The following is a 9,227-nucleotide window of genomic DNA, read 5'->3' as shown; positions in this document are numbered from 1 at the left end:
GATGTTATTTGTCCCAATTTTTGGTCCTTTTTCACTTGGTATAGCCCATATTTCCATGAAGTATTTTTTTTCTTTTAAAATAAATAAGTAGCATGCGTAAAGATATCCTAAAGTGATATAATTACCCTGTTTCTGGTCAACACACTAACTTGAGGATTCCTAGATATGTCTTTCTTGCTATGTTTGTTGTATGAAGTTTTATTAACTTGACTATCTTAATTATTCTTTAATCTTGTTACATCAATACATTCCTGTGGTTTTTTTTTTTTTTTAAAGAGAAAGTAGATAGCTTGATAACATGTAAAATTAAAATCCACAACTAGTGGTAGACACTATGTCGGCTGATGCATAACACGTGCATATTGTTTGTGGTGTGGTCAAACATGGCTGTCCTTACCGGGCACTGGTGTGAACCTGAGGCAAGGCAGCATGACTGCACTGATTGCGGCAGAAGAAGGGGAGCTAACCTCATGGCAGCACGTGGGATGGGGAGAAAGAGAAAGGGAGGCTGAGGGGGAGGAAGAGAAAACTGGTGTACCAGGCTTCCTCTTGCCTCTGTTTTGTTCCCTCCAAGTCCCTAGTCTATTGGTGAGAAACACCTTGTCAGCTGCTGTCCCACATGCAAATATCTTTGGAAACACCTTTCATGACCATACTCAACAGAGTACCTAACTAATATTCTAATATGTCTTTTAATCCAATCAAGTCTGTGAAAATTACCGTAATACTCTTGCAGCACCTGACCAGATGACCAAAACATTTACTGAATTTTTATGTGATACATGTTGCTTTCTGACTAAAACACATTTTATGATAAAGTATACATGTTAAATATTGACATTCTGAAATGTAAAAGCATAGTTTTATAGATGTACATAAATTCTAATCGTACTAAGTTTATGAAATAAAATCATATTACATTTTAATCCATTTTGTAATTTAGTTTGATTGAGGAAAACCCATCCCAGAATTACTGCAGGACTTTCCTGGCCCCGCCTGAGGTATAAATAAGGCGCGGAGACTTCTAATATAGTTTAAAGCTTGGCCCTTTTGCTAAGGCAGTGTCCCAGCCACTGTCTAAACTAGCCTGACTATTCTAACTCTGGGACCTGCCATGTGTCTAGCTCTTTAATTGCCAGCTACACTCCACTTCGATTCTACCTCATGTTTCCTTCTTTCTGCGTTACTCTCCCTGCCCAGAAGTCCCGCCCTTGCACTTCCTGCCCCAACTGTTGTTCCTCACTGCAACCAATCGGCATCGAACACGGGTTGTCTGACTACAACCAATGAGCATCCAGACAACACCTGATACTTCTCTTAGACTGCCTTTGGGCATAGAGGGGTCTCTGGCCTTTAAGTATCTGAGCAGGTGTGGAAGGAGAAGTACTTACAAATATAAAGCCTGCGATAGGTAATAGGAATGCAATACCAAAGTCCGGCCAGAACGTAGCTCTAGGCCAGTACAGCATTAACGATTGAAAAGACACAGAGGTAGCAATCCCAGCACTTGGGAGGTAGAGGCAGGCAGATCTCTAGGTTCGAGGCCAGCCTAGTTTCCAAAGTGAGTCCAGGACAGCCAAAGCTACACAGAGAAATGCTGTCTTAAAAACAAAAACAAAAACAAAACACACACACACACACACACACACACACAAACAATACAGAGACACACCATCACACAATGTGAAGGAAAGATACCTTAATACAAAATGCCAGACATTTTCAGTGTATTGTTTTAGTTTTTCTGTATAAGTGCTTGAGAGCGGTACTAAGAAAATGCTACTTTAGCAGTAAGTTGTGCATAATTCCCAAAGTATCAAGCAAGCATTCGAATCTAGGGATACATAATAAAAAACACTCCTTTTTTTTTAAACTTACCAAAAAGCACATACTAGGGTTTTTGGTGTTTTGTTTTGTTTTGTTTTTTGTTGTTTTAGTTTTTTTGGTTTTTGTTTTTGTTTTTTTCAAAAGCCAATGTTTGTAAGTCTGACATGTTTTTGGAATAAAGGTGTCCTAAGGTGTGTCCTATCTTGAGAGTTCCCCAAGTGCATGATGCAATTCTTTCATTAACTGCAGATGAGTAACTTGATGCCTCTAGCTCTCCCTATTCTTTGTTGAATGGGTCTGGGCAGCTATGTAATGCTCCTAAGCCAAATTCTTACTTCACTTATTCCTGCCAAGTAGTACCATACTTGTCATCAAGATATATCATCTGTTTCACATTGCTGTCGCTCAGGCAGAATTAAAGGTTCAGTGCTACTTGTCATTTCATTTCATCTCTTATTCTTGAAAAGTAGAAAACATGCAAACAACTCTCCTTGTTTCTTTTTCCCAACTACAGAGCTATGAATACATTAGCGTTATTCTATTCAGTAAAAGGAAGAAAGCCACGCAGAGTGGAATAAGGTTTTTAAGACAAGAAACCGTTGTCGAAGGGAGATAATGCAAACACTATCTGGTAGGTTAGAATGGCTTCCACAGTCCGGAACTGCTCTATCCGGCAGGATAATCTCTGTGCATGATGTCTATGAAATGTGGTCAATCTAAGTTGAACTCTCTATAATTCAAACTACACAAGGAATTTCAAGCACTATAGAAAAGAGAATGAAAAACATTTCATTAGTAACTTTTGTATTGACTATATGCTGAAATGATAAATTTTTGGAGGAAGGAGATTAAAATCTCACTTTTACTTTTTTTATCGGTGGCTACAAGAAAATTTAAAATTCCAGATTGCATTTCTTTCTGTCTTATGTTGTATTTCTATTGAATATGAATAGTACGTATTGTATATCACGCACAACGCATAGAGGTTAGAACGCTCAGACATGAGACATAAACATTCCCGGTGCTATTTTCTATTTTGGATGTTTTATCTAGAGAAACGTCTTAGTTACTGTTGCTGACATAAAATAGCTTGACCTAACAAAAATAACTTCACGGGGCAGGGTCTTTATTTTAGCTTACAGTTGAAGTGACAAGAGTACTGTGGTAGAGAAATCATGGCGACAGGAGCTCACAGAAGGCAGCTCGCCTCTCTTCACCAACAGTGAGGAAGCAGAGTGAGATGGATGCCACATTCCACTCACTTTCTCCTTTTTATGTAGCTCAAGACTCAAATCCAGAGAATGGCGCTGTCTCCTTTAATAGGGGTTTTTCAATCTCAGTTAACCCAATTAAGACATTCCCTCTCGCGCATGCCCAGAGGCTAACCCATTGAAAACAACCCCTCGCACGGCTGCCGGAGTTGTCTCCGAGGTGATTCCGGCGCCCACCAAATTGACAAGGCTATTTTTTTTTTTTTAATAAAATTTTGTTACTTGTTTTTATCTCTCTGAGTATCTACACTCTTTCCCCCTGGTAGTTATAACCTGATATTTCTCTGTCCTTGATTCTGGCCCCAGGTTCTTTCAATGAAGCTGATCTGTGATGCTAGAGGTGAGCATGTGACCCAGATTTAACCAATCAGGATATTCCACTCACGTGATCACAATAATTGGCTTAAGAAACTGGTAGGATAGGTTTAGTGAATTGGCTCTAGCTTTTTTAGTAATTACTTTAGAAGTAGTGTTGCAAATCTAAAAGGGTTAAGTGAGCAGCTACTCTTGCCTATCTTTGCCAGAATATGGGAGCAAATAACTCAGAAGGGAAACAGTCAAGAGAAAAGCAGAAGATGCAAGTTAAAACAAGCTCATTTCAATATTCTGGATCCATTCTATGACTAAAGCCACCGTTTAGGATTTCCCCCATAACTTTAATAAATTTTAATAAATTTGATTAAAAAATTAATTTATCCTATTTTTTCAGAACCAAGAAGCCTGATTAATCTGGAGGAATTAACACATGGCTAAGTAAACAACCTGCATGTATATGACTCAATATATATTCAACAGATTTTGCGTATGTTTAAGTGAATGCTGTGGGTGCAGGTGGGGGGAGTCCGGACGGTCTTTATTAACACGATTCACCACTTGTCCATCTAGTCAGCACTCACTGAGATCCTCCTGCACCAGGTACTATTGCAGGCACAGGATGAGAAAAGGAAAATTACATGTAGCCACTGAGACTTTTACCACTTTCTAAATTACCCATATAACTATATTCTTTTGTTTTGTTTTGTTTTGTTTTGTTTGAGACAAGGTTTCTCTGTGTGGCCCTTGCTGTCCTAAACTTGCTTTGTAGGCCAGACTGTTCTCGAACTCACAGAGATCCGCCTGACTCTGCCCAGCCTCCCTGAGTGCTGGGATTACAGTCATGAGCCACTGTGTCTGGCTCAATTATTATTCTTTATCTCCTCAATAGTCTTCCAGTTTTTAGCTTCTCACTGGTTATATAATAAATATCTGTTCAATTTTTTTTCCCCCCTTAGGAGGTTTTTTTCCCTTGGGTCCCCTCTATCATCCTACCTGCATGTAGAATTGTTGGGTCCCCTCTATCATCCTACCTGCATGTAGAATTGTTGGGTCCCCTCTATCATCCTACCTGCATGTAGAATTGTTGGGTCCCCTCTATCATCCTACCTGCATGTAGAATTGTTGCTTTTTGGGTCTGTTTTTGGCACTCATCTCTGTCTGTCCTTCCTCAAGTTTGGGATTATTTGACCTTTCTCTTAAATTAGATTCTTATTTCCTGGATCAGTTACCCTCTTTGCTTTGGGTTTTGTTTTGGTTTGGTTTTTGGTTTGTTTGTTTGTTTGTTTGCTGTTTTTTTGTTTTTGTTTTTGTTTTGAGACAGTGTCTTCACCCGGATCCCAGGCTGGCTTTGAACTCATGATTCTTCCAAACCTCAGCCATCCAGTGTTGACATTCAAGCACAGACCACCATATAGGCTCCCCTACACTGCTGTAACGAAGCCTGTCTTGCAGTGGTGTTCCGAGAGGGGATTAACAGAGGTCAACATCGTCTGATTCTGCATTCCTGAAAATCATCTCACACTACTGACTACCCAATATGACACATTTGTAGAGTTCCACGTTGGTGATCACTTTCTGACATAATTTAAAGAAATTGCTCCACTGTCATCTGCTGGGAAGCCTATTTCTCTGAGGAAGTTTCTAGAATTTTCTAATTATTTATAGGTTATAACATTTTCATTACAATATGCCTTAGGATGAAACTACTTAATCTGGAGGTACATTTCTCTCAGCTCTGCAAACTTTTCTTTCCCTATTTCCTTTCTAGTACCATTCCTTCACTTTATACGTGGCTGTCTAAAATTAATGGCAGTCAAATGATGTACTGTCTATATTGATCTTGAGATTTTCTGATGTCCTATGATCCCTTCCGTTACCCTTCTTTTTTAAAAAATGCTACTTCAAAGACAGTTCCTCATGTTTATCTCTCTATGCTTCATTTGAATCTTGAATTTCATCTGACATATCTTTAATTTCCACATCTTTTTTCATTCTCATTGTTCTCCGTTGCTATAGCATCTCCACTTAAAGCAGTTCTTGTTTTGGTGATACAATGTCTTATCTCTTTGATGATGTTAGTCATAATTAGAACTTCTCTTCTGTTCCCTGTAATGTCTCGACTCTTCTCCGAATTCTTTTCATCTGTTGTTTTGTTCTCTTTGTGTCTTTCATGTTTGATGCTTTCTGCAAATGGCAAGGCACGTGGACAGCTAAAGTCCTTCACTGTGTAGGGCAAGCTCTAAAGTAAGGAAGTTTCAATGGCTGCTTCTTGTTCATCGTTACTGAAGTGTAATCAGACCAAGGCCAGTTCTGTATTAGAGGAACAGTCAAATGTCACTATTTGTGAGTCTTTTCTGCAAAACTGTTGACGTTTGCTTCTATAGAGTCACCAGATTCCCAGTGAAACGCACAAATCTAGTTACATGTTTTGTGGGAACAAAATTGAAAAAAAAAAAAAAAAAACCAGCGAACTTTTACTTCAGAATCTGTGCTTCGTATGTCTTAGCCGCGTTCTCTATTACACTCAATAGCTGAAAATCATAAACTTTCTGTAATTTGAAACAGAAAGCCAAATCCTGTTACCAAAAGCAGTAGGCAATAGCTGTCAGATCCATGAGTGGTGCACATTTCTGCTTCATCAAGTAAAATGGCATAAAAAGACATTATGTCCTAGTTTACATCAGGAATTTAAAAATTAAAAAGGTTAAATGCTTTAAAATATAACTCCTATTAGTATGTGGTCATGTCACCTCTTTCCACCGCTGACACCATATGAGTAATAACAAGTAAGTTTGGGTATAGGAGGAGGTTTTGAGAATATGGGTGGGTAACGATGAAAGAAGTACAATCTTCCAAGTCGTTGTTGTGGGAAGAATCAGTCCACGGATTCACAGGTGGTGGGAATGTTCTGTGGCTACTTGTTCACAGGGTAGTGGACAGGCAGATGGGGAGCAGAGAACAGACGCCAACACCGGGAACAGGTACACCCTTCATTGACTTGACCTTATCGATAACTTCTGCCTGGTAATTCCCACCTCATACAATCTTCACAACATTCAAAATAGTGTCATATGTACCACAAACCAACCATTAAGAACATGGGAGACTTCAGATTCAAACCCTAGCCGCAAGGATAGTGATCACACAAGCTTTGAATCCATAACCTACAGGATGGTTGAAAGTATACTATGTCCTCAGAGAATTTCAATACGTGGAAGAAAATGATTAAAATCTGTGAGGAAAAAGCTTGAAGGAAGTGTTTTGAAAGTGTAGGGGAAAAGTAATCGCCATTCAGCTCGTAGGAACTGAACAGGCCTGGTAAGAGAAGGACTCGTGGGGTGACAGAGGGGAAGAGGCACAGCGGGAACCCCATCTGGCTGAATGAGCATTAAATAGTTAGGGGCAGTGACAACACTGTGTGGCATGAGTTTGCATGGATCATTAAGGAAATACAGCAGGAGCATCAGCAGCCCCTCCCAATTCCTGAATTCCTTTCTAAGCAACTTTGTCATCTTTTTTTTTTTTCCTGTTCTCTAAAGAAAACTAATAGTTAAATGTGAAAGGACAGAGATTCAAACTCTAAGTTCACCATTAACTAGCAATATAATGCTTGTCAATTAATTTAACTTATATGTGCCAATTTGTATTTTTTCTCCCTAATATGACTATAATATCGAAAGTTCTCATTTAAGGCTATGGTAAATGAACTAATCAAGGGAATAAATAGTATAGAACAACTGCTACCTTTTTTTAAAGTAAAAAAAATAAATTGTGACAAACCAAATCTGCTTGTGCTATCCTTACATTTCCAGGCCTAGCACTTACAGTAGAGCTCCAGCCATGTGTGGTGAATCCCCCATGACCTTACCCACCAGTGCCATCCCCACGCTACCAGGCCTAACTCCAGTCACACACATCCCCAAAGAGCTTTTACTGGTGAGGCCCTGAAAGGCAAACTTGTCTGCACCATCCCCACGCTCCCAGGCCTAGCTAACAATGCGCAGCTCCTGTACTCGCCTAGCCCGAGGCAAGCTAGGATCTCACAACTCACACCTAACTAATGAAAGAAGTCCGCATTTCTTCGGTCACACTGAAAAAACATGAGCAATATAAAAGACCAAGACAATACGGTCTCCCACAAATCCATTAGTCTTAGGGGAATGTTCCTCAATGGTAGGTACTTGGACGAACCCCAGGACACAGAATGCAAAAGGACAACTGTAAATTTGATCAAAGATTGCAAGGTGTTTAAAGAAGTCAGGAACAAATAACTCAATGAAGTGAGAGAGGGTAGTTAGCAATAAATGCCTTAGTGTTGTCCAAGTAAATGCAAATATACAAATGAATGAAATGAGGACAATACAGGATTTGAAAACTGAATTCAGTATAGATACAGAAATATTAAAGAGCAGATATGTATGCACACATGTGTGTTTGTGCGATACTGAAAATTAAGGAAGAGATTATGAATTTGAGCAGGAGTAGGGGGCATAGGAGGAGCTGGGAGCAGGAACGGGATGGGCGGAAAGGATGCAAATGGAGCACTTGTTTATTTAATTCTAGAAATTTAAAGAACAAAAAAATAAGTCAAAAAATGTCAAGATAGGGAATAGGTTTAGGAAGCTGGGCATGGTGCTGCACGCCTGCAATCCCAGTACTCAGGGAGGTAGAGGCAGGAGGAGCACTGTTAGTTCGAGGCCAGCCTGGACTACAAAGCCAGGACAGCCAAAGCTACACAGAGAAAACTTGTCTCAACAAACAAACAAATAAACAACTCCCCCCCAAAAACAAAAACAAACAAACAAACAAACAAACAAGAAGGAATAAGCCTATTAAGCTCTGGATTAGGTATCTTACGTACAAGCTTTGGGACCCACATAAATTGCATATTCTCTCAGGATCCAAGTTGCCCTATCTGTAAAACTAGGAGTTGGCCCATATGGTCTGCATTTCTTCTAAACTAATAGCTTAGGTGCCATAGATGACATTTCTATTTGACTTTGATACCGAGCCATACAATTTGACTAAATTGGATCAAATTGCCATTATCAAGCCTCTAATACATTGAGATTTTATTAAAAGACTGAAAATGAAACTGAAAATAATGCACTAGCCCATGGAGTGATTTCTAATGGACACAGAAATGTAGTGACACATCAGGACCTATTATCATGTCCGGATGCAAGAGGCAGAAGTTGGCAATTGGTGTTAAGTTCAAGTTCCAATCTCAGAGGTGTAAAATTCTACTTTTTAAAAACCGGAAATACATTTACCCAATTTTAGTATTGGCTATACTGGCAACTTATCATCTATGTCTACCAGTAAGGTAAAAATTATGCCAAACTACATGATATTTATTATGAAAATGATAACAGGACATAGGAGTACTGCTTTTAAAATACTCAAGAGTTGCACTTATTTTAGAGCACAAGGAATGAAATTTTTGAGAAAGCATCCTGAGATGACAGAATTGGAGTAGCTATTAATCCTGTTCTTATGGACGTTTTGGTTAGCATCGGGGTAGGAAAGGAGTAGATATTACAATCCAAGAAGCATGTTTCATCGCCATTATATATGTTTCCTGAATGATTCTCTTTTGAAATTTCATCCTTGTTCCTACAAGATGTAGAGAAAGATGTTGACGGCATTTGGGAATTTTATGTATCTTTACAGTTCAACTGCTGTACTGATAACAAATATTATTAGATGTAGAAATCTGATATGGTACTGTCTACCATCTATGCTTTCATAAGACAAAAAGAGAACTGTGAACTCTCTTGTTCATGAATACAGATGGATCTAAGATATCTGCAT

This window comes from Acomys russatus, chromosome 22 (genome assembly GCF_903995435.1).
Source record: "Acomys russatus chromosome 22, mAcoRus1.1, whole genome shotgun sequence".
In the NCBI taxonomy this organism is placed as follows: Eukaryota; Metazoa; Chordata; class Mammalia; order Rodentia; family Muridae; genus Acomys; species Acomys russatus.
This window is presented reverse-complemented; position numbering follows the sequence as displayed.